Genomic DNA, 26,634 nt, shown 5'->3' with positions numbered 1-26,634 from the left:
CAGCGTTAGAGGCAACAGAGACGGAGAGATACGGAGAATCGGAGAATGGCAGAGTTGTAAGGCATATCGGGGTCCTGCCCCAAATCAGGACCGTTCCCCTTTAGAGCCAGTCCCCATGACCTCTTGGAAACCCTGCTCTGGGATCCACACACACGCACATGTAGCCCGGACATGAGACACAGGGCAATAACGAGATTCAAAAGGCAGAGAGAAAATTCCCTGGCAGAACCCGCAGCCGCCCTCCACCTCCTGGACACTCCAGGCCCACTTACCTGGGCTGGCCAGCCCTGGCTGGAGATGCGTGCCTGCCTGACAAAGCCAACGGTGTCCCGTCTCATGGCGAATGGGGCTGGTTGCACCCTCCCATGGCAGAAGCGGGTGGGGGAAGGGAGGCTCGCCCCCTCCCCCACCCCCACCCCGGGACTGTTTCAGCAGGTCTGGGAGACACAGAACCACAGCCTCAGTTCTGGAAGTATGTGCACAGACAGCACAAAAGCTTTGGAGTTCCAACTGCATCCGTTAGCATCATCTCCAGCTTGGAAAACGCACACTCCTTGCGGCTTCTCAATATTATAGCAGAAAGAGGGCTGAGTCCACGCTGGGTGCTCAATAAAAATCTCCCCCGTTCCTCTGCTACATGTTTACTGAGCACCTACCACGTGCACAAAGATGAACAAGAAAAATCCCGAGTTCAGGGAACTCGCCGTCTTGTGTAAGAAACACACACACACACACACACACACACACACACACACATACACACACACACACGCACACCGAAGCAATTACAACTCTGGGTAATAAACACCATGGTATATAGAGGGGGACGTGGGGGCACAGGAATAGTATTCACTGCTTAGGATTGGGAATGGTGATCCCAGAAAACTCCCTAGGCTGAGAAGTGATGCCAGAGAACTCCGGTGCTGGCTAATTTGGGAGCTGTTTCTCCTGGCTCAGAAGAAGTATTTGAACATTGCATCTGTTGGAGGTCCTGAAACGCCGCCTCAGGGCCTTTGCACATGCTGTGCCTGTTTCCAGGATACCCTTCTCACTCACACACAGACACAGGCCCAGCCCTCAGAACACAGCTCCAACATCTCTGCCCCTACGAATACACACACACACACACACACACACACACACACACACACACACACACGCACAACCTGGTACAATCTTCATTTTACATGTCCATGGAGCACCAGACATCCTCAGCAGGACTCATCAGTTACACGGTTGTATTGAATGCTGCGTGAGCCTTCAGTCTTTCCCATCCAATGGGAAGCCCCCAGAGGGCACCCTGAGTCCCCAGAAGCGAGCACGGCAGCCTGGCCTATTGCAGCTCTGAATACATCGTTGTTGAGTATATACATAAAATAACAGTTGGTGGAATGAAGAAATAGGTGAATTAAGAGATCTTCTTCTGCTCCCCAGGCTCCTAAGATTCTAAATAAGGACAGGTACCACGAGTTTCATGACACGAAGCAATCGAGGACACAGGAGGAGTTACTCTGGCTCTGGGAAGCTGGGTAGTGGCCATCAGTCAGTTGCTACTGGATGACAGACCCCAAGAGCTGGGAAGAGCTCAGCTGGGAGCTCAACCTGCCTACCTCACCAAGAGCACCCCACCCCACCCCCAGTGTCTCTGGACCACAGGGAGGTGCTCTACTGCCCCGGATAGGCCCCTGTCAGAGACACCTGCTGTGATCACATGAACCCCACACCGTCCTGCCCCGTCGCCCGCTCCTCTGCCCAAGCGTGGAATGAGTGCTTCTCTGCACAGCTTGTCCCAAGAAGGAAGTCATCCAGAGCAACCACTGGCAAATTAGGATCGACAGTGCACACATGTCACCCTACTCTGGGATCCTTGAACCCAGCTCACTAGCCACCCTACAGAGAAGTAAAGGGGGAAAGAAGACTCTTGGTCCGTACCCCCTCTTAACCGGAACAGTGGCTCTGCTATCTGGAATCTGCATCACATCTTGGGCTTCCTCTCGAGTTTCCATTTAAAATGCCTGGCAAATACCTGGTATGTAAATATGGCTGCACCAACGAATCCACGAATTAATGAATCCATCAGTGAACAAAGGGGGGGAAAAGAGACGGGTTTGGTTTTTTTGTTTTTGGAGGGGTTTTTTTTTGAACCCCTGCAATCAACAGCTAAATAACATTCTGAAGTCTCTCCCAAACCTAGAAACACAGGACTCTCAGGGGTTCACTTAACCTGTGGTAAAAAACACAAGGAAACTGATTGAAATGTGCGCTTTAAAACCTTACTTTAAATGCATCGCATATGTCATGCTTAATTTAAGACATGTCGGTCTCTCTTCCAAAACACTTCAGAAGCTCGCTCACGCAGAGGCCAGCTGCTATGCCTTGTGTGGCCTCGCTCGCTCTTTGTAAATGTATGAGCACTACAGCCAGAGCCAAGCAAACAAGAGCTCCCTGAAGAAGGAAGGGGCACAGAGTGCAAGCCACCTCTCTGGTCGTATCTGTATGAATCATCATGGGGGCGGGGGGCGGCATGGGGGACAGACAGGAAGCAGGGCTGACCTGGGAGGTCAGGGGGCCACGGTGGCCCAGGGGGCCACGGAGGACCCCAGTCTGATCTCCAGTAATGGGGGCAGCAATGGGTACGTCCCTGTCGCTGAACCTGCCACATCTACAGGCTGGATCTCCCTGGGTGGACCTGCAAAGTCTGAAATGCCCATTTCCTGCAGCTTTAGGCCAAGAAGCCCATTTTCCTGGGAACTGAGGCACTAAGGCCCAGAGTGGCTGAAATTCGGCAGGAGTCATTCATCAGAGCATCTGTTCGTCCATCTAGCCTTCTGACTCCCCGGCAAACCAGGCTCTGGGCTCGGTGCTGGGAGGGGGAGGGGGGTGCAGCCATGTTGCTCACAGCCTCCTCCTCCCGACAGAACCGCACAGCGAGAAGGCAGGAGAAGCACCTCCATTCAAAACCAAACAGTTTGGCAGCTTTTCTCTTCAGATTCACAGGCGTTGATTCGGTCTAACAGCTGCTGCAGATCTTTCGTAATTACACCCTTAAATCCGATCTGGGAGCTCACCAGCCATTCACTCAGCCGTCTCTGGGTGCCGCTTCCCGGGAATGCCACCATCTGCTGAGGGGTGCGAGCCAGTCCTCACGCCTTCCGGTGTCTTCCGGAATGCGACCTGGCCTCCCGAATCTGCAAAGCCACCCTGCATGGTGCGCCGTGCCAGGAGCCAAGGGCATGCCCGTGGCCTCCCTGGAGGGCAGGGCCCCACCCCCCACGGCAGGGGCCCGATGGCTAATGGCACTGGAGTGAATGTGTCCTCTCCTCTCTATCGTCATGGCGACAGCCCTAGCTCGTTCGCTCGTTCATTCATCCATTCATTCACGCCAGTACGCAATTGTGGAGCACCTACCATGTACCAGGCTCTGGGCCAGGCGCTGGGGACACAGCAGCAAAGAAAACATGTGGCAATGTCCCCTGCCCCGCCCCTCCGGGAGCTGGCCGTCAAGAAGACGGGAGCAAACAACATAAATAAGCAAGAGACATAGAAAGTTAGACCAGGGACAATAAAGAGGGGAGGGGCCGGGGGAAAACTTCACAAAGAAGGGACGCGGAAAATCCGCCTCCTCGCTGACATTTCTGTCTCTGCTGGAGCCTCCCCCAATCTACCCCAGCAGCGCCGGGGGGAGGCTCTGACATGCAAGCACCATCACGCCACGCGTGTCAAAGGCCTTCCCTGAGACCCAGCAGGACCCGGATCCCCATCACCTCCTCCCTGTCCATCTGTCCGTCTCTCACACGCACGCACGTACTTACTTCAGCACAATGAACCCCCGGACAGGTCACAAGACAATGCTACGCTCTTCCTCCCCCACACCTCTCCACTGCCATTGCCTACTGCCTGACTAATCCCTAGTCATCCCTCAGTCCTGAGCTCCAAAATGCCACCTCCTACAGGAAGCCTTCCCTGATGCCCCAGGGCAGCTTCTGGGGCCTCCTCTGTGCTGCGGCATCTACGTCTCGGCATTTCTGCCTGGCTCAGCACTGATCACACACGTGGTGACTGCCTACTTCATACTCCACCAGACTGGGCAGTCTGGGGTCCTGGGTCCAGTTCACAGCTGCGTCCCCAGGGTCTGACAGCAGAAGGGACATAAAGCCAGTGCGCAAAAAAGTATTTGGAGGGCGAGCATCCCTGAGAGAAGAGAATAATAGCATCCAATTAGGCATGGCTGTGGGAAAACTGATACCCTCATCTGCTCCCAGGGCCAACGTCAGTTATAGAAGCAATTTGGCAATATTCACTCTCAACTACTATTTTTTGAGGCTCCATCAAGAGTCAGGCACCAGACTACGTGATTCCGTGTACCTTCTGCCTCCCCCCATTTAATACGTTCAACAACCTTGGGCTTCTCAAATTATTATCACCATTCTAGAGATGAGGAAAAGACAGTTTTGAAAAATGAGCCGGATCACATGCTAAGGAGGGTCAGAGCTAGGGTTGAAATCTGCTGCCCTATAAATCAAGTGTTTTTCCCCAATATACTCACCCCCAAAGCACACATTTCTTTTTGATTCAGTAACCCTGCTTCTTTTTTCCCCCAAAGGCTCTGTCTATCTATTTGAGAGAGGTGGTGGGGGAGGGAGAAGGACAAGCAGACTCCGCACTGAGCGCGGAGCCCAATACGGGGCTTGATCCCACGACCCTGGAGATCATGACCTGAGCCAAAATCAAGAGTTGTACGCTCAACCGACTGAGCCCTCCAGGTGCCCCCCAGTAACCATGCTTCTTAAAAACTTATCCTATGGAAGGAATCTAAGGGAAGAGCAAGCCACCCTACAAAAAGATGTCCATTACAGTGTTACCTATGCAAACATAGCCAAAACCACCCCTACCTAGACTTAGGGTGACAACCCCTATTTGAAAAAACCCAGGACTCACATGCCATTTGAAATGTCACAAAAGTTGCAACGTCAGCAGGCAGACCAGACCTCCAGTGTCCAGCCAGCCCAGAACATCACGAGTGGCAGAAAAATCCTGTCCCGCTGCAGAAGAAGGTCCTGCTGTGACCTCCAGCTTACAGATGAGGAGGCAGGGAAGTGACCTGCCCAGGGGCAGCTAGAGTTACGCTGACCCCACACTCCTCCCTGTCAGAGTTCTTCCGAAGTCCACATGGGCTTAACTAGAATAACTGCTTTTTTTTTTTTTTTTGAAGGACTTCAGATGTGCTTTTTTTATTTATTATTTTTTTTTTTAAAGATTTTATTTATTTGACAGAGAGAGATACAGCGAGAGAGGGAACACAAGCAGGGGGAGTGGGAGAGGGAGAAGCAGGCTTCCCGCCAAGCAGGGAGCCCGATGTGGGGCTCGATCCCAGGACCCTGGGATCATGACCTGAGCTGAAACCAAGAGTCAGATGCTCAACCAACTTAGCCACCCAGGCGCCCCTAGAATTACTGTTTTTTATGATGTTCAGATGTAAAGGACACTTCACACCCATTAGGATGGCTATTATAAAACACCAAAAAACAAAAACAAAAAAACGGAACACAAGCAGTGCTGGCAAGGATGTGGAAAAATTGGAAACTGTATGCACCATTGCGGGAATATAAAATCGTGCAGAGGCTGTGGAAAACAGTAGGGCAGATCCTCAAAAACCGAACACAGAATTACCATATGGCCCAGCATTCCCACCCCTGAGAGCAGGGAGTGGAACAGAGACCTGCACGCCAGTGTTCACAGCAACATTATTCACAATAGCCGGAAGGCAGAAACAGCCCAAATGTCTACCAATAGATGAATAAACAAAATGTGGTATCTCCAACACAGTGGAATATTATTCGACCTTAAAAAGGAAAGATATTCTGACGCGTGCTAAAACATGGATGAGCCTTGAGGACATTATGAGAAGTGCAGTAAGCCAGTCACAAAAACACAAATACCGCATGACCCCACTTACAGGAGGCACTAGGGCAGTCAAATTCATAGGGACAGAAAGTAGAATGGTGGGTGCCAGGCGCGGGGGTAGAAGCGAACAGGGAGTTAGTGTTTAATGGGGACGGAGTTTCAGTATGAGCTGATGAGAAAGTTCCAGAGACAGATGGTGGTGCTGGTTGCACAACAGTGTGAATGTACTTAATGCCACTGAACTATACACTTAAAAACAGTTAAGATGGTAAGTTTATGCTGTGTTTTACACTTTAAAAAAAAAGAAGCAAGAAACTAAACACAAATGTAAAGTAAATCTACTGCATAAGCTCTAATGACCACGTGACTCAGCTCATGGGGACCTGTGTCCTTTAGGCAAATCTCCATTAAAGGCAGTCAGCAAAGAAGACCCCGACCACAATGGGTCACAGACACAGTCGAGTGGAGGAGGGGGAGAGGAAAGACCGTAAAATCTGCAGGGTGTCCTCATGGGGGCCAGAAAGTAAGGCTATAGAAGGAGTAGTCAGGGATGTCTTCCTGGAAGAGGTGACGTCTCCATGAACGTGGTAGGAGCCAGCCAAGCGGAGAAAGCCAGCTGAGGAGAGAGCATGTGCACAGGCCCCAAGCTACTGGAGAAACAGTCCTACAGCGTGAGCCTGTTCGTTGGCCCTCCTTGGGGCAACGTGGGGCTCTCTTGGGGGCAAGTCTGGGAGGCACAACTTTCTAAAACTCATGAGTTTTGTTAACCCGAGTCAGAATCACACGGGAGAATACAAAACACTGGTCTGGGAGTCAGAACTGGGTGGTTTTCCACACAGTCTGGCTGACCTGGAACAGACCAGACCCCTCGCACTGTTACAAGTGCCCAGGTGTGGAGATAAATTATTCCGTCATCCTATTTTTTTTGTAGTTAATTGTGGTAGAAATCACGTAACATAAAATTCATCATTTCATAAGTCAATCAGAGAAAGACATGCATCAGATGACCTCACTGATATGAGGAATTCTTAATCTCAGGAAACAAACTGAGGGTTGCTGGAGTGGTGGGGGGTGGGAGGGATGGGGTGGCTGGGTGATAGACATTGGGGAGGGTATGTGCTACGGTGAGCGCTGTGAATTGTGCAAGACTGTTGAATCACAGATCTGTACTTCCGAAACAAATAATGCAACATATGTTAAGAAAAAAGAAAAAGAAGAAGATAACAGGAGGGGAAGAATGAAGGGGAGTAAGTCGGAGGGGAGACGAACCATGAGAGACGATGGACTCTGAGAAACAAACTGAGGGTTCTAGAGGGGAGGAGGGTGGGGGGATGGGTTAGCCTGGTGATGGGTATTAAAGAGGGCACGTTCTGCGTGGAGCACCGGGTGTTATGCACAAACAATGAATCATGGAACACTACATCAAAAACTAATGATGTAATGTATGGTGATTAACATAACAATAAAAAAATTTTTAAAAATTCATTATTTCAAAGCATATAACAACAGCGGCATTTGGTAAGTTCACAACACTGTGCCACCATCCCCTCTGTCTAGTTCCAGAACATTTTCATCACCCCCAAAGGAGTCCCCGAACCCCATAAGCAGTCACTCCCCACTCCCCTTCCCCCTACCCTCTGGCAACCACCACTCTTGCTTTCTGCCTCTGTGGATTTGCCACTTCTGGGTATTTCACAAAAATGGAAATCACGCAGTACACCCCTCGTCCTGGATTTGGTCTCTGTTCCTCCACTGACTTGCAATGAGAGCTTGGGCAAGTCCCTGCCTCCCTCTGAGCCTCAGTTTCCCCACCAGCAAAACAAGAGGTTGAACAAGGGGTCACTCAATTCTCCGGGATTTTAAAGATTCTGCCATTCTGACTCGGCTCAACCCCAGGCTCTTCGGGGCTGCATTAGACGCTTCTCTCTGCACTTGGCCCATCGTCCGCCATGGAACCAGCTTTCTGGATCCTGAGATGTGTGTTCTAAATCTCCATGATTCCCGGGGCGCCTGGGTGGCTCAGTCAGTTAAGCGTCTGCCTTCAGCTCAGGTCATGAGCCCAGGGTCCTGGGATCAAGCCCCACGTCGGGCTCCCTGCTCAGCGGGAGCCTGCTTCTCCCTCTCCTCCCCGTTCATGCTCTCTTCTTGCTATCTCTGTTGTGATCTCTCTCTCTCAAATAAATACATAAAATCTTTTAAAAAATAAATAAATATATAAATCTGCATGATTCCTTATAAACAAGTGGTGCTCTGTAAAGGGTTGTTGAAGGACTAAATAAAATTCCTACCCCCCTACTGAGGAAAGTAGTTAGAGCAAAGCTTCCTACTGAGTGTGCACTATCTCTTTAAGAACTGCCTTAATTAGCATAGGCTTGACTTCTGTGTGGATTTCAAGTTCCCATGGATTCCAGTTCAGCACACCTGCCAATCCAGACTCTGGGATCCAGAGGAACAGTTTGAGGGGCCTTTCTCCAAACTCGCCTTGGAGCACCAGATATGGGTAGGACACCTTCCCACCCAAAGCATCACCCAAACTGCTTTGGCCCAACACCCCTTGGCCAGGTACAAATGCTGATCTGGAGAAGGATACAACTTATCTTTACGCCTCTATTTAAACATCCGCCTTTTCAATCCTCATTAGCCTGTTCCTTCCTACTATTTGTGCTATTTCTGGACTGGCTGAAGCACTCACTGAAGCCATTAATCAAGCTGCTTTTTTTTGTTTGTTTGTTTGTTTTTCTCTAGATCAGGGATGGGCAAACTGCAGGCTGCAGGCCACATCTGGCCCACCACCTGTTTTGGTAAATAAAGTTTTATTGTAACACGCCCATGCCCATGTATTTATATATTATGTACAGCTTCTCCCAAGGTGTGAACACAGAGCTGAGGGGTTGCCACAGAAGCCATACGGCCCAGAAAGCCTAAAATATTTACTATGTGGCCCTTTACAGAAAGAGTTTGTGGAGCTCTGCTCTAGATGGTGGAGAACGCAGTCCCCCAAGACTGGACTCACTCAAGGATGTGACAATCCCCTCTTCAAAACTCTTATTTACGCTATGCTGGCTGCGACTTGCCCCTCCATTAGATCTCTTCAGGTGCTCCACATGATAATTATAGAAAACTTCACAAATACAAGTAAGCAAAAATGTTTTTAATAATCGGAAATCCTACCATCCACCAGCTGCTATTGGCATTCCCATGTATATCAATCTGGGCATTTCCCTTGTAGATGGGAACTTTCTGTCAAAACTAAAATGGAATCAGACCTGCAATTTAGGAACCTGCTTTTTTTTTTATTTCAAAACCTATCACAAACGTCTTTCACATCAATAACTGTACAACCTACACCGTCCTTGCCAATGCTTCTGCGGCATTCCATTTTGTGGGTATCTCATCATTAGATAATCCATCCCTCGCTACAGACCTTTACACTGTTGCCAACCGTTGACCATTAAAACCAACATAGCAATGAACACCCACATGCACCTATTTTCCCAAGACAAAATTTTGCCTAGAAGTGGGCTGGCTGGTTCAAAGGATGCACACCTTTTTTAGAGCTTTTGATATATACAGAATAGACTTCCGCACCTAAGGGAAACACATCCCAGGCTGACTTAATTCAAAGCTTAGGACGTCAGGGTTCTCAACCTCTCCCCCGTGACAAACCCTATAAAGCTGTCTAATGAGCAATAAACCAGGGCCCCTGGCTGGCCGTGCCCTCACTTGCAGCTTTCCTGGCTCTCATTTATGGCTAGATTATCACAGACTTGACTATAAGGTTTGCAAGGGCAATTAGAACCGCTCATAGAGAGAGGTGAGCCTGGGCCCAGCCCAGAGACTCGTCCAAACCCGGCGGCAGAAGAGGGAGCAGGAAGGAAGTCCCAGCCCTGGGACGGATGTTCACAGCAGAGGAAACTCAACCCCAAAGCTCAATTCCACACAACACACAGCACGATGCCCACTGGACTCACAAAGATGTGCACACAACACGCTCTCTCTTTACGGAGGCTGAGAAGTGCATATTGCATTTCAGAAAAATTTTAAAAATTTCCTCCAAGTACAAATAGATTTCTGGAGGAATTAGCTTATTTTGGCCCAAGAGCTGCCTTATGTGCAAAGCTCAAACCCTAGAAAGGTGTGATCATGTCTCTCCACATCCCTAAAATAAATGGCTCTCACCATCCATTGCCTTGGGCAAGGTATTCAAGGGCCCGCCAAAAATAACTAACTTGGTCTATACTGCAGGCCCTGCCTCCACTCCCAGATTCCCAAAGGGGTCCCATGACTTGAGTATCTTTTTCACTTACTCCTTCTCTTCGGACAGCTTTTTACACACAGCACAATTTCCCTCTGCCCAACTCCCACCCACCTTTTTAGAGCACTTTGAGGGACACCTCCTCCAAGAAGCCCATGCTGATCCCCCAGGCCAAAGTGACTTCCAATCAGCTTTGGCAATGCACCTGATCCTAATGCCTTGTGTATCAGAGATAAGGCTGAGATTCTCCCTCTTTCAAGATTTAGAACCCCCACTCTACCCCATCCAGGGCATAGACCCCTCCATTCCGAGTTCTCCTTCCCCAAACCTAGTTGATGCCTGGGTTCCCTAGAGGTGGAAGGGTTCTCATGATGTGGGACATGACATGGTCATAGGTTAACACTTAGGATGCTTTGATGTCCAGGTGCAGCACAGCATGAAGCTGCTGTGAATGACCTCGTGTGACAGCTGTATCCTTCTGACTCTCCTGGGTGACTTCTCGAGAAGTCCCTGAGATCGTCTCTGCCTGGTGCTACTATGACTTAAACACTTAACATTTCCATTATGCGGTAATATCCCAATTTAATAAAAGCCACCCCAAGCTCAGACCATTAGCTGCAGATTTTTAAATATTATTTTGTTTTCATTGTCTTTAATTTTACTGTTATTTTCTATTGAAGACAAGTGACGCTAGCTATTTACAACAGAGATTTTCATAAAGGTTCTTTTAAAAATTTACTTAACTTTAGGAAAAGCAAAAACTTGACAAATAAAATAATGGTAGCAGGGGTTGTGTCGATATGGCAAAAGGCCATGAGGCTGAAAGTCACCAGTAAAATGGAAAGAATATAGAACTGAAGTCAAAACATGAAGGTGCAAGCTCTCAGAGGTAGCTTTCCTTCTTAAGGCTAACAAGCCAGAGACAGCTTCCTGGTCTTTACAGCTAGAAGCATGGCCATGTGATCCAGTTCCGACCAAACAGACATAAGGGGAAATGGCTAGATTTCTAGGGAAGCTTTTGCTTTGCTGATTAAAAAAACAGGCAGATGCAGCTGACAGTGCTCCCCCCCCTTCTCCTACCTGGAACAGAGACATGATGCTTGGAGCCAAGGCAACCATCTTGAGACCCGGAGACCACAAGCACTATTTTAAGGACCGTGGCATGGAAAAGACCTTAACACAGCTGAGCCACTGCACTGACTCTGAACCCCACCCCCTGGATTTTTTTTGTTGTTATGCAAAGAATAATAATGTACTATGAAGCCATTGTGAGTTTGGGTTTCTTTCCACGGAGACAAAAGTATTCCTAAGGGACACAAGGAGTTTGGCACGAATTGGCTAAGTGGACAAGCATCTTCTAAGCCTTTGACAAGCCACTTCACCTCTCAAAGCTCAGTGTCTTCATGGGTAAATAAAGTTGCATGACACACACCTCAAAGCATTCTGATGATTAAAGGAAATAGCCCACCTCTTGGTAGATTTAGCACATAGTAGCTTTCTGTTAATGCATGATAAATGAATAAGCAAACGGGCAAACAGAACGTGAAGCCTGCTGGAGGTCTTTGTGGGGTGGTGAGAATTTTTTTTTTTTTCCAGGGGCAGGAGAAATCTGAATTCTTTAAGATGCAAAGGAATAGCTCTCTACTGCAGGAATCTGAGAGACAGCGATTCGGGAGAGTGTACCCTTCCCCACTCTCAGACCGTCCCCGGTTTCACAGCTGGGGAGAGGGGAAGGAAGGGCAACTGGCTAAGCAGATGCTATTCACAAGGCCAGCCTCACATCCCACAAGAGCCTGTCACCTACACCAGCCTTATGAACAACAGAGAAAGTGCCAAAACAACGTAAACACCAAAGAGCATCCCCACAAACCAGGGTGCGAGAAATGCCTGAAGGGACTGTCAGGACCAAACACAGGTCCCCACGGATGCCAACGGTCTCAAGTCCGTCTCTCTGGCCGCTGCACGGCACCCACCCGACCCCATGCCCATCAGCCACTCGGTCCCTGTCACACGCATGCCATCCGTGGCAGTGAACCTGCACGGACAGCTGACATGTCCTCTGCCTGGTTTTTCCCAGGAAGGTAACTGTGCCTCCCACGCCCTTCAGGCAACCAACCGACCCCTCCTCCTCCTGGACCGGCTTCCCAGCATCCCCGTAAACCTGTCTGGGCCTGGCACCGCCAGCCTCGGGGCACAACAGACAGGCCCCACTCTTGGCACAGAACCTGGGCCTCGGTGTAGCTGAAGACATATACCTGGCCCGACTACCTAGAAGACACCCAAGGGAGCCGTTCCAAGTTCATTCAGTTGCTTGGTCCTCTAGCCTCCCGAGAGCCGGGCCCTGGGAAAGCCTGGTATTAATAATTACCATCGTTCAATCACTAACAGTAATTGAGCACTGATTTGGTGCCAGATGGCACCGTCATTGCATTTCCCCACTTAATCCACCCTCTGAGGTGGGTTGTGTGATGAGGCCCCATTTGATGGATGAAGACAGTGAGGCCTGGGGAGGCTTAGCAATTTGCCCAAGGGGTGGAGCCAGAATTTGAACTCAGGCGGCCTCACTCCCCAACCTACCCAGTTAATCCCTGCAGCGTCACCAGCTGCTGTGTTCTTAGGTGCCACCCGGGTGCTGGGCACTGTGACAAGGGCTCTTCCATGCATAGTCTTTGTCAGTCCCTTCAAAGACCTCCTGGGGTCAATACTAGGGTTATCCCCATTTTACAGGTAAAGAAACTGAGGTTTCAAAGGCAAGGTGATTTGCTGAGGTCAACTGCTTAGTAAGGGAGCAGACCTGCGACTGTACTCAGGCTGTTTGTCTCCGGAGCAGGTAGGCTTTGCCAATGGCTCATTCACCCCCATGGTCTGGCACTAGGCTGGCCCGGCTCAGAGCAGGTTTCTAGGCAACACTGGGGAGCAGAACACACTTTTGCTTGAAGTGCAGTCTGATGGGGGAAGCAGATGTGGCCCCAGACATTGAGGTAAGACTGAGGCCCATGGGATAAAGAGCTTACGGTAGACAAATAATGCCCCCCAAAGATATCCAGGCCCTAAACCCCAAAACCAATGAATCTGTTACCTTACCAGCAGGAGGGACTTTGCAGGTGTGGCCAAATGAAGGCTCTTGAGATGGGGAAGGTTACCCTGGATTATCTGGATGGTTCCTGTGTCATCACAAGGGTCCCTGTAAGAGGGAGGCAAGAAGGTCAGTGTCAGAGACAGAAAATGTGATGAAAAAAACAGATCAGGGGCGCCTGGGTGGCTCAGTCGGTTGGGCAACTGCCTTCGGCTCGGGTCGTGGTCCCAGGGTCCTGGGATCGAGTCCCATGTCAGGCTGTCCCCTGCTCTGTGGGGAGCCTGCTTCTCCATCTCCCTCTGCTGCTCCCCCTGCCTGTGTTCTCTCTCTGTCAAATGAATAAGTGAAATCTTAAAAAAAAAAAAAAACAGGTCAAGGTGATGCAGGACCACAAGCCCAGGATGCAGCAGCTTCTGGAAGCCAGAAAAGGCAAGGAAAGAGCCTCCAGAAGGAATGCACCTCTGATGACCCATACTAGACTTCCGACCTCCAGAATTGTAAGGTAATAAACTTGCTGCAGCCACTGAACTGTGGCCATTTGTTAGGCGGCCACAGGAAACTCACACAGAGCTCAACCTGGCTGAGGAGAAAGGGAGGGGAGGGCTTCCTGGAGGAGGCAGCATGCAGCCGAGTGGCTGCGTGAAGAACCCCCAAAGCTCAGGCCTCCATGAGGTTCTTGGGTTGTTCCTAGGTCTACACTTGCCGTGTGGCGACTAACATTTACACTTCAGTTCATTAAAATGAAAGACAATTCTGAACTCAACGCTTCAGTCATGCTAGGGCCGGTTTTAAGTGCTCAACAGGCTGGGGAGACCAGGGACCTTAGTGGATGGCACGGACAGCACCATACAATCCTGATACCCAGTTGCATCAAGTGAGGCTTGGGGAGGGTGAGTGCCGGGGGCAACCTGGCACTCAGTCCTCAGAGCTAACGTCATCCTCAGCCTTGTCTCAATGACTGACTGCCCCCACCCTGGGCCCAACCCTTTTTTTTTTTTTTAACCGGACCACAAATCACCCACCCGCTGTAAGGAATCGCGACCTTTAGCATCACTGAGAAGAATTCATTTTGACCTCCTTATCCCTCGGCCTTAAACGCCGGGTGTGCCACAAGGAGGGTGGAGGAGAGGCCTTGGTTAATCAAAGGTTCTTCTTCATGGAATGACTCATTACAGACCCGGAGCATTTGTGGTTTAGACTGAGGAATGCCACACGTTCTGGTGATGGACCGCGGGCGCCTAGAGCCCCCAGATCCATCCTCTTTATTCACTGGCATACGGGGCACTAGGAAAATCTCTACCAACGGGGCCAGGATGACCAGATAAAGACGTTAGGGTAACACGGTTCCATTTCTAAGGTAACATCCACCACTTACAAGGAATTCTCTAAGAGTCATTGAGTGACAAACATAATGAGTTATAATGAGTACAATCAACTCTTTCACACTTTCAGCTGAAGGCAGCTACAAAGAGTTTCAGAGAAAGTCTTTTGACTTGGTTACAATTTCTACATTTCATACAATGAGAATAAGAACACAGTAGTTTCTATTGACTGTGTGGCTGGGTCCCCGGGAAACACTCCACAGACAAACGCTCATTTCTCTCAGCAACCTCTGGGGTAGGGGAGTATTTCACCCTCCGTTTTACAGATGAGCAAACTGAGACTCAAAGACACTGATGAGGAAGCCCGCTCTCTTGCTTCCTTTGCTGTGCTTCCTTCTGAGAAAAACCAGTGTGTATGCAAGAGAAGACAGGCAAGTTCAAGAAACACTGCATAACTGAAAGCACAAAGCAAAAGAGACTGAGTTGCTGACCATACGAGCGTCAGAGGGCTCGTATGTTTTCCAGGAGGGTGCAGCACACACCTTCACCTTCAACTGCTTCCGCACACAGCCCTGGATGCAGAAGGCTGCCTACAGAAGGTGCCTGCAATTCTCTGGCTCAGGGCTTGGTTTCTGGTCACGGGGACTCACTTGGCCAGCAGGCAGCACAGCCCAGAAGTGCCAGTAAGTCAATGCCCGCCCCCGAAAGACAGCCCCCCACCAACAACTGAGGGAACAGGTGTATCAATACCCCAGCTCCCTCCCTTCTCTTGGGGGAAAACTCTGAGGTTCTGTAGTCTTGATCACATGCCCTATGTGAGGCTCCTTGCTTTTCTGTCTCATCTCCACAGGTACCCCCCCAAAGAACTACAATCATGCTCACACCCCTGCCTCAGGGGGGAACCCAACCCCAGAAGCACCCAACAGTGTTCAGCATCCCTGCCTTGCCCAGTGGTGGCCAATGGTAACAGGAACAGCACCCCACACCAACCAAATTGCCAAGCACTCCCTAGGTGCTTGGGAAAAAATTCCAAAGTGATTTCCTTCCTGGATCATTAAACCATGGCACCTCACCAAACACGGAGTCCAGAAATGAGAAGAGCCTGCTTGATTTTTAGTGCAGGAAAATGGGAAAGAGGGGATCCCAGGTGTGTCTGTGCCAGAGAGAATGATTTTCCTAACCCAGAGGTGGGATACAAGCCAGTCAGATCTCCAACTAGAATCTGGTGCTCCTGATTCATAATGTAATTTTTATGTATACATAAAAACTTATATATAAAACTATATATAAGTATGCATTGCTTATATATATTATGTATAATATAGTGGCATATGTTACTATATGCATTATATACTTTCATATGCACTATATATTTTATATAATACATATCTATATAATATACAAGCCTGTACTTATTTATATGACACAGAAATTGCTTTGGCCCAAGGGTTCTATAAATGAAGGTTCTCCCAGCTACAGGAATCCTGTGCTACCTGCCCACAGGATGACACAGCAGGCATGATCTGAAACCTATCAGCCACTTGGACCTGGAATCTGGCTGGCTGGTTGGTTGGTTTTTAAGGACAGAAGGCTTAAACGACCACTTCACAAGACACAAATACACATGTGAACACACACACACACACAGAGAAAAAGGTCTCCAAATGAGCAATAAGCACATGAGAAGATGCTCATCTTCACTGGTCACTGGGGAAGCAAAACCATACTCACAATGAAATACTATCCCACATCTCCCATAACGGCCAAAATGACAAGGGCTGACATTAGCAAGTGCTTTCAAGGACGCAGAAGTGGAACCGGTTTTAAACTGGCACACTTTGTTTGGTAGAGTCCACCAAAGCCGATCTGCACCTAACCCCCTGCTGGGTACACACCCAACAGAAATGAGCACTCGGTCCACAGAGGACGCATACACGGATGCTCATAGCTGCTTCATTCATAATAGCCCAAACCTGGAAACCACCTAACTGTCCATCCACAGTAGACTGGATAAATAAATTCTGGCATATTCATAGAGTGGAATATAATACAGCAATGAAAAAAAAAAGCCCACAAACTACTGTGACATGCAGAACATGGATAAATATCACAGACATTACGGTGAGCAAAACAAGCAGAAGCTGAAAGGGTATGTGTGGCCAAGTGCACTTATATGAAGTTCAGGAAATATGCAAAGCCTCCCCATGGCAACTGAAGGGAGAACAGCAGTAATAACCTTTGAGGATTATTGACTAAAAGGGGTATAAGGGAGCATTCTGGGGGCCTAGAAACTTTCTATATCTTGATGGGAGTGGTGGTTACAAGTTATAAACATAGGTAAACATGCATCCAATTTATAGGTAAGTTATGCCTAAGAAAACAAAGCCTAAAACTTCCAGGGGCCTGCAGGTGCTCACCAAATAAAGCCACACCCCTCACCACAGCTCTGCGCAATCTGCCCCTGTACACCCCCAGGGACTTCATCTCTTGCCAACTCCTCCCCACCTTCTCTCCTGGCTCTAAACTCACTCATTCTAGAAACAGTTTGCTTTGACACGGAGGGAATCAGGATCTAGAAAGAAAGCCACCCTCCAAAGGGAAAGAGACCCGCGGGGATTTACCGATCACCTTCCCTTCTTCCTGAGTGATGTCAGTACCCACATGCGCTAATGGAGAAACAGCTTCCTGTTAAGATGCCCCTTCCTCCAGGAAGCCTTCCCCACACCCCCACCCCTGCCCCAGATAGGATTCCCACAACACTCTGCTTCTTTGTGACATTGACCCCTCTGTTTTAAGCCTGTTTATTTGTCTGCCTTGCCCCCTGAGGGCGGAGATCTGTCTGTTGCGCTCCCTGTTTTATCACCAGAGCCTAGCAAGGCGCCTGGCACTAATAGGTACACGATAAACATGTGCTGAAACACATGGATGTCTGAATGAGAAAATGAGTGATTTGAGGAAGAATAAGAAGGGGATGGAGTAAACAGTGATCCTGTGCAACCACCTCGGTGTACAGAAGGTGAAATCTGGGCCCAGAGAGGGTAAGCGGCTTATATAAAGTCACACAGCCAGCTAGCGACATATCCAGCATAGAACCTCCAGGAGACATTGTTGTACCCTCCTGCTACCAGATCCCCTCTCCTGGTGCTGCACCTTTCCCTCACCTCCTGCGAGAGTGGTCTGCTAACAGTTCAAGGTACACCCTTGTCCAAGAGAGCTATCCTCCAACAGGCTGGCCCATGACCCCCATCCCTGCCTGTAAGCCCCCCACGAATCAGGGCATCCATAAGCCAATGACAGACTTAGATGGGACACACAAGGCTGCTTACCCTTGCCTCCAGGCAGGATTTGTTCTGTGGCTCCAGAGCTCCCCGGGGGAAACCAGGCTAAAGCTAAACCTGGCTGAGATCATACCCCCTCCTCCTTCGCTCACTCCCTCCTTCCAGGAGCTCAGCCCCAGGCAATGCACACCTCCAGCTCTGCTTCTTGGGATCCCTACCTGAGACAGAGCCCAAGGCTCTGCCTGGTGTCCAGGAGGAGGACACCAGAGATGACCTCCGGACATGCCAGGAGCCCAGCCATAAAGAGAGGCGACACCCATAAGGTAGGTGTGTGTGCGCACACGCGCATGCGCCAAATGCAGGGAAGGCTCTACCCTCTGCTCCCAAAGCCCTTTATTCTTATCTCTAGAAGGTACGCAGAAGGACCCCATCCGAACATCCTTGCTTTCCAGCCACCAAGAGCAAAGCTCTAAAATGTCCTAGAAGCTAGAGAGTGCCCTCCACCAAGAAATCCTGCCCAAACTTCAGCTCCTAGAACAGCCACCTGGGCCACGGGGAGCGGGGGAGGATATCCCATGAGTCACTGTGAGCCCCTCCCCAGAAGCCAACTTACCAGACCAGGTTGCAGAAAACACTATACCATCTCCTAAATTCGGATAAACACCACCTGCTCTCAGTTCTCCCAGACCCTACTTTGCCCAGCGTAATCACCAGTTATTAAGAGCTCAGAGGATGCCCTGTTCGGGGGATAGCATGCAGGACTGGCGGCCAGGAGCTCCCCCGTCTCCTTGCCCTGTCTGTGGCCTTCTGTATGACCGTTCAGAGCGTGGACTTCCGGAGTCAACAGCTTGGCGTCCAATCGCATCTCAACCTCTACTAGCTGTGTGGGCCAGTCGCTCCACCTCTCTGAGCCTCGGCTTCCTCATCTATAAAATGCAACCAAGGGTATGCACTCCACGTGCTTTGGTGGGGATTAATTGAGATCACACGTGCAAAGTGCTTATTAGCACAATGCCTGTGGTCACCACACGTGTCAACGACTGTCCTCATCCACAGTATTAAAATCACTCATTTAGACTGGGATGAGGTGGGAGCCTGCGGAGTTAGACCCCTGGACTTCTGCACAGATGCAGGAAAGCAGTGGGAAGCAGGAGGAAGGACAGCCTTTGTGCAAGGACAGCCTTTGTGTCGTGAAAAATACAGGGAGGCAAAGAGCCCTGGAAAGTGTATACAGCAGGCGCTCAGTATACAGGCACTCTTATCATAGAGCAGAAGGTGAACCCACGGGGCGCCTGGGTGGCTCGGTTGGTTGGGCGACTGCCTTCGGCTCAGGTCATGATCCCGGGGTCCCGGGATTGAGCCCCACATCGGGTTCCCTGCTCCTCGGGAAGCCTGCTTCTCCCTCTACCACTCCCCCTGCTTGTGTCCCCTCTCTCGCTGTGTCTCTCTCTGTCAAATAAATAAATAAGATCTTAAAAAAAAAAAAGAAAATTATATCAATAAAACAGATAAAAGCTGAGCTGCTACGGTTTAATGGCTCATTTAAAAAAAAAAAAAAAAAAAAAGAAGGTGAACCCATGAAAAGGACCTCTCTGGGTCAAAGATCCTTTTATGCCCAAAGCGGCCACTTTGTGCAAACAGCCCCAGACCCAGGGCGGAAGCAGGAACCAGTGGTCTCTCCCCATCACAGCCTCTGAGCACATGCTGTGCTTCCCATGAGCCACAGTCGCCCTCTGGCCACGCCGTGCCTGCCAGCCACTGTCACAGCAGATGATCCTGGAGCCTCACCCAAATCTGCTCGGCGCAGGTGGACAACTTCCTACCGGTGGCGTGACAACCCAGGGGCGTGTTCGACGGTCTCCCCAAGGTCCCCAGCTGCCCCCAGGGTAACCTGCTCCATTAGCATATCCTAATGGTGTACCACCACCCAAATAAGCCACCTGCCCTTGCACCCCTGACTCCAGCTCTGGTTCTGGGGGAGCCCGACTTAAGACACCCCGCATTCCTAGAATCAGACTCATAAGAGATGGGACGTGCTCAGAACACCCGTTCTCCCCTAAGGCGTCTGACACAATGGTGCGACATACCCCATTGTGAAATGGGTCCACAGCCCCTGACTGCCGACCAAGACCATGTGAAGTTCCACTGTTTGCACTAGCTGACTTTTTAAAAGTTGCTCTTTTCACAATTTTTTCAAAGAATGTATTGACCCAATATGAGCCAGACCCACTGCTTGCTGATGGGGCCACAGTGAAGAACTCAAAAGTCGGGGTCACCATGTAGAGCGAGCCTGGAGTTGGGAAGTAAAAAGGACAGGGAATGGAGAAGCCAACAGCCCAGGACAAAGATGGCAGCATGTGGCAAGGGAGGTGATGGGAATGGGGTCTCTGACAGCAATCACAGCTGGACTAGGTGATGAAAAAAGGCTTCCTGGAGGAGGTGACAATTCAGCTGCATGATCTAAAGGACCAGAGGGAGCCAGCCAAGGGAAGACCAAGAGGTCCAGAGTCAGAAAAGAGCTCAGGAACAGAAATTTCTGCTAGCAGGGCTAGGGCGGAGTGGGAGAAAGTGGCACGGCCTGAGTCTGGAGAAGGGGGTGTGGACAGATCTTGTAAGGCTCTGAAGCCGCCAGGGGAGTGCATTTGGGGCTCTCGCAGAATCACCTTCCTCTCCCTGCTTCCCCTGCACTCTGATCTGCTTTCCCGAGTGGGAGAGCGTGGAGTTGCCTTCTGCCTACCAGGAGGCTCCCCAAGTCCCCCAGTCCCAGGGGGAGGGCGTCTCGTATGTCACATCCTCCATCCTGGGCGTCAGGGTGAGAACTGCTGGCTTCAAGGCAGGGAGAGGGAGAGGCGGGGAGAGCCGCTTTGAGACCGGCACCTGGCAAGGGGGCGTCTGAGCTGGAGGGAGAGTTGCCCGGAGCGGCTCACAGCACACACACTCGAATTCAAACCCTGCCTTTGGGAACTTGGCCCAGCGTTTGTCTTCCTCAGCCTCGGCTTCCTCACCTGTCACAGGGGCTAATAAACCTATCTACTTCCAAAAGCAGCTGAGAGATTTGCTAAGAACATTCATGTAAAAGCGCTCGGCACCGTTTATGCACTGCTCCCATGTTTACTGCTCTCCCACCGTGCACCAGGCGCCGGACCTGGAGCCAAGACATAGCTGTGAACAAGACGGGGCCAGCCTGGGCGCAGCAGGGGAGCCTCAAGTCAGGAACCCCAAAGACGAGATTCTCTGAGCGCACGGTTAGGGGAGCCCCTCACTCTGAGACCCTGTCCCCGGCTAAAAGCCCAGAGCCTACGGCCACGACATGAACCCTGCAGGCTAGGACTCCTGCCTCCTGGCAGAGACCCGAGCATGGGCATCCTTAGCGAGTCCAGCTCTTTAGGGGCGCCCCCGTCAGTTGCGTCAGGGTCCCAGGCCCGGCCCCCACCCCCACCCCACTGGCAATATCCCTAAAGCCCAAAGACGGCCTCTCGGGAGATCAGCGGCGGGCGCGGTCAGTTATGCCAAGGGTGGCGTCTGCCAGTGCGGGCATGAATCACGTCCTGCCTGCTCCGGAGAAGGGGAGGGCCCACCAGACGCATGTCTGAGAACGCTGATGCGGTGTGGCCAGGCCAAGCGGGGGACGGGAGGAAATGGGAGCAGGCAAGAGGGGGCAGGGCAGACCCGGGACCCGACCTCCCCACACTGGTGGAAGGAACCACCCCACCGCCAGGCTCACCGTGCTTGTCCCCAGCTCTCACATCAGCTCTGGACAGAGGTTACCTTCTGGACTCCTCACCATTACCCAGCGACTACAGGTGACTGTTGAGACAGCAGGAAACTGAGGCTTACGGAGATTAACTGCCTTGTCCAAGGCCACGCATCTTGCCAAATTCCAAAGGCCAAAAGGCTGAATCACCGGCAGGAATAAAGAGAGGGGTCAATCCTGAAAACACGGAGGGATGGGTCCCCAAAGCCAGCCTGAGAGACAGACCCTGCCTGGGGCCAGCCCTGCAGCAAGGCGGTGTGACCGAATGGCCAAGGGGAGGCCTGTGGTCCTGGCTTGTGACTTTGGCTGTGTGTCCTGAGCCTCAGTTTCCCCACCTGGGCAAAAAAGGGTCCAGCACAGTGCCTGGTAGCGCCACTGAGCCCCGGGCCCTTCCCACAGGTGAGGAGGGAAGAGTCGGCATCCAGGCTACCACAGAAGTCTGAGGCCAGCGTACCTGACGCTGCCCCCCGCAAGGCCGAGTCACCACAGGGCCACCACGACCCCACCCCTCAAGGAAGGGCAAGGCCAGGATGTGAGCCACGCCTGCTGACACCTGAGGTGGCCCGTGCACCCCTGGGGCCGGGCTGGAGGCCGCAGTCCTGCAGGCTCAGCCCGATGCGCCCACCCCACGCTGCACCTGTCCCACACACGTGAATGGGAGGGCCTGCGGCACGCTCAGGTCCAAGCAACAAGTTTCCAGGTGGCTGGGGGGCTACCAGATGCATGTATATTTGGATGGCGAACCAGGCTATATGGGGGATGCCTGGGGACAAGGCTGTTGCGACAGTGAACGGCATAAAGCTTCACTGGTCAGCGCGGCCTGGGAAGGCGGGGAGCAGTGTGCGGGATGGCGGTGGGTCTGTGTGTCCCGGTGGGTGTGCAGGAGAGGGAGGGAGCAGGTGGGGGCAGGGGCAGTCGTGGGGGCTTGCCAGCTGGGTATGCAGCTGTGGGTCTGAGTGTTTGTGTGCCCAGAGAAGGGTGTGTGTGTGTGTGTGTGTGTGTGTGTGTGTGGCCATGTGATGGAGCAGGGCTGTAGTTAAGAGCATGGACTCTGGAACCATCCTGCCTGGGTTTATATCCTGTGTGATCCCGGGCAAATTACGATACCTCTCTGAGCCTAGCTGCCTCATCTGTAACACAAGGATAATAATAGCACCTCTGAGGATGAAATGAGTCTGTTCCTGAAAAGCACTAGCACAGTGCCTGGCACATACTAAATGTTCAATCAAGAGCACCTCTTATTATGACTGAGGCGACAATGACATCTCTGGGTCTCCATGGTAACCGCCATGATCATGCGGGGCCATATGTGTGTGGTATGTCAAGGGAGGATCGGATGAGGTACCATGTGTCTGTGGAGGTCACCTCCATCTTTACCTCATGCTCTGGGGGCCAAAATAAAAACGTATTTCCTACCCCTATCATAAAATGTATTCACCCCCAAATCAACCAATTAAAGCACAAAAGAGAAGCCAAGGTGCCATGTTTACAGCTCAAGAATGACCGTCTGGGAAGCATGACACTAACAGTCTTCCCACCTCCCCCACCAGATCCTCCAGAGGCAGCAAGAAATGGCATGCAGTAGCACCCCTGTCCTCAGGTACCTCACAGTCAGGGAGGGGGGAATACAGGCAGAACTCAAAGAGAAAAAAACCCAAGACAGGTGTCAATACAAACTGATGAGAGGGAAAGCAGCACATCAAGAAGGTCCAATAGAGAGCACGACAGCAGGAACAGCCTATGCAAAGGTCCTGAGGCGGGAGGCCCTTGGGGGAACCAAAAATTCACAGCACCCCAGGGCCAGAGGGTACCAGGTGCATGAGCCTCTAGACATAGACCAAGAAATGTGAAAATAATCTGAATGTCCAGCCCCTGGAGATAGGTCAAGCAGACTATAGTATTCTACTGCAGCAATTTTATGCACTTGTCCCAAATGAAATTTACAGACACTGGTTATGGGAGAAACCAGTTCATGGCACGATGGTAAGTGAAAAACAGAAAGCTGCAAAGCTGTATAGATCTGGGGTTTTCCAAAAACAAAAAAAAGTAATAATAATAATCATAATAATAGTAGTAATTATAACCAGCGCAATCCATTTATATGAGAAACAAATGCACCCTCAAAAATACAAAAATCCCCCTGCCAAAATTTCACAGTGCTTGTCCCATGGAGATGGGCTCCTAGACGATATTGCGTCTTCCCTGCTCTTTGGCATTTACAATGTTCTATCCAAAAAAATTTTTTAATGTTTAGCCAAGAGTGAGAAAAGTTCCCTACCATCTCCTGCCCAGATCCCAAAATCCCAACGAGCTTTCTGGAGCTGTGCTTTTCTGAGGACAGCCCTTTTTTTGTTCAAATCTCAAATAAACAAAAGCCCATTTGGCAGAGGGCCCTGGCGGGTGGTCATTCACCCTGTGCACCCTCCCAGCACCAACACTGCAACTAAGACAACAGTGAGGGTTTTCACGGGGGGCCCTGTGGGCAGGGGGGCTCTGGAACTCTAAGCCTCGGGAACTCGTCCCAAATAGTTTCTTCTCCACCCAGGGACCCTCCCTTTCTTGTGGCTCAGGGTCAGCCCTCCTCCCACACTCTTGCCTTGGGCCAGTGCATCCCCCAAGAGCCCTGACCAGCCCTGAATTCCTGGGCCCTGGGAGCCCAGAATCTTCCATCTTAAAGACCACACAGTCCAAGTTCCAAGGAGACTGAGCTCTGAGAGGGGACATCCAGGAAGCTGGACCTCCTCACGAGGACCATTCATCTAACGTATATGCATTAAGTAAGCACCTACTATGTGCTGGACACGGCTCTAACCACTGGGGATATAGCCATAGGGTTATGTGATAAGATTCAGGGGTTGGGGGAGCAACTCTAGCCTGGGGTTGGGGGGGGGGGAATGAGAAGGACTCTCTGAGGAGGTGACAACTGAGCTAAGATCTAAATGAGCCTGCCATGCAAACAGCCAGGGAAAGAGTGTTCCAGAAAGAGGGCCTGGGAGGGAGGGCCAGGTAAGAAAGGTCATTTTGAAAAGCAGTGTCAGGCAGAGCCTCTCCAGAAAGGAGCATGGGTCCACTCCTACGTGGGACAGGAAGTCACTAGAGGACTTTAGTGACCCTTCTAGAAGCTCCCTCTGGGCACCCAGTGGAGAATAAATTGTGGAGGGCAAGAGTGGAGGCCGGGGACCAGAAAGTAGCAGCCTGCGGCCTCCTGGGTGGGAGATGGGGAGTGGTCTGGACCCAGTAGGTGACAGGGGGATAAAGAGGAAAGACAGTGTGACTTGAGGCCATCCACATACAAGGGAGGAAGAGCATGAAGCCCACCCCCAACATGAAGTCAGGGGGAATCAGAGCCAAAGGGATCCCAGAAAAGTATCATTTCAACCCCCGCCCCCCCAATGCAGAAGCAGTGAGCATGCTGGGCCTACTAATCCAACACCAGCCCAAAGTGCAGGGAGTCAGAGAGACCTGGGTTCAAATCCCAATTCTACGCTTACTAGTTGCATGGCCTTGTAAGTCAATTCCCCTCCCCGAGCCTCAGTTTTCTTGCCTGTGGAATGCGGAGAATGATGCCAAATCCAGCCGGACCTGGAAGGCCCCAGCACAGTACCCAGTGCGGAGGGGCTCCCTTCCTCTTTACGTCTGTCTTCGGGTCTGATGCCTGCCCGCGATGCCCACCTGAGTTCAATCGCCCCGAAGACCAGTTTTGAAGAACTGCCATGAAGAGTGACTTTCTTCCCAAAGGATCACATGAAGCAAAAATGAGAATCCTTCCCACTGAGGGGGTTTGGAACAGAGATACCCTAAAAATAACAAGCGCGCTCCCAATTCTGGGACTAGAGCTTGGGGCGGGGGTCTCGACTGTCCTGGGACCTGCGGACGGGACCGGGCTGGGCAGGGCAGGGCCAGCCGTGCATATCCCTCTCCTGCCCTGGGCGAGTGGAGCAAAGACGAACGCGACTCAGGGTTCAGAGGCCACGAGGTCAGGCTCAGATTCAGAAAAAAAACACTCCCCCGCCCCGTGCCTCAGTTTCCCCACTTATAAAGCAGAGAGAAGGAGCCCAGCCCTGCGGGGGTCTGGAAGCTCAGCTGCCAGGGAATGCCTGCACAGGCTGGAGCCCCGTGCTCATCCCTGGAAGCAGGATCCCTCTGCCGTACGTGGAAAGGCACCTCTGCGGATGGACTTGCGTTAAAGATCTAGAGAGGTGAGGAAAAGCCTGGATGATCTGGGTGGGCCCTAAATGCAATCATGCGTGTCCTTGTAAGAGGAGAACTGCCTACAGGAAAGGCCAAATGACAGCCTCTGCAGAGACACTGGAAGGTGTTGAGCTGTTGGCTCTGCAGATGGAGAAAGGCCAGGGGCGGGGTGGGGGGGGGCAGCTTCTAGAAGCTGGAATGGGCAAGGAAATGGACACTCCCCCAAAGCCTCTGGAGGTGGCCGATTTCTGCTCAGTGAAACCGACTGTGAACTCCTGACCTCCAGAACAACAGCAGAATCAACTTCTGTTGTTTTGAGCCACGGTTCATGGCGGTTTGTTACAACAACCCAGAGGCCTTCACAACGTGCCAAGCCAGAAGGACTGGATCAATATTTATAGCCAGATGCGGTGCTTGGCTAAATGAGGATTTCTGCAGGTGGAGCCCAGACACGGGTGGATTTTAAGAACTCCCAGAGAGATGTCAGGGTTCATCCAGGGGTGAGAAGCACGAGTCTGGGAGCTAGAGGGCTCAAAGGCACAGCCACCCCATACGCAGGCTCCCCAGGCTCCTTCCCGGAACCGTGGCCACCTGTCACTCACGGGCCTCCCGCCAGGACCCTGAGCACTTGAGGGCAGGGGTCCCGCTCGTCACCCTTAACTCATCATCATTAGGTAACAGCCAAGTCCTGTGGATACAGAAGTGAACAAGACACAGGCCCAACAAAGACCAAGGAAGAAGGCCAGCAGCAAGCCCTGCAGCACTAGACCCCAGGGCGGGGGTCTGCCCGGGGGCTCCGGGAGACCAGAGGAGGTAGGACCAGAAGCTGCTGGAGGGAAGTGTCTACAGGGGAG

At 51.3% G+C, this 26,634-nt stretch overlaps 1 protein-coding gene across 5 annotated transcripts in view; it reads right to left on the bottom strand.

Moving 5' to 3' along the window:
- KIAA1671 (KIAA1671 ortholog) overlaps nucleotides 1-26,634 on the bottom strand; it is a 186,798-nt gene that overhangs the window by 132,551 nt on the left and 27,613 nt on the right. For 4 of the 5 annotated variants that reach the window (XR_012376414.1, XM_025858253.2, XM_073886760.1 and 1 more), the window contains exon 2: nucleotides 13,244-13,343. The gene's annotated coding sequence lies outside the window, so the exon portion shown is untranslated. Of the gene's footprint in view, nucleotides 1-13,238; nucleotides 13,344-26,634 lie in introns of all 5 variants that reach the window. The other variant, XM_073886759.1, reaches the window with a different exon arrangement.

This window comes from Callorhinus ursinus, unplaced genomic scaffold (assembly GCF_003265705.2).
Source record: "Callorhinus ursinus isolate GAN/ISIS: 27379988/994484 unplaced genomic scaffold, GSC_fseal_2.0 scaffold72, whole genome shotgun sequence".
NCBI classification, from domain to species: domain Eukaryota; kingdom Metazoa; phylum Chordata; class Mammalia; order Carnivora; family Otariidae; genus Callorhinus; species Callorhinus ursinus.
Note: the sequence above shows the minus strand (reverse complement) of the source record. Positions and strands in the feature narration are given on the sequence as shown.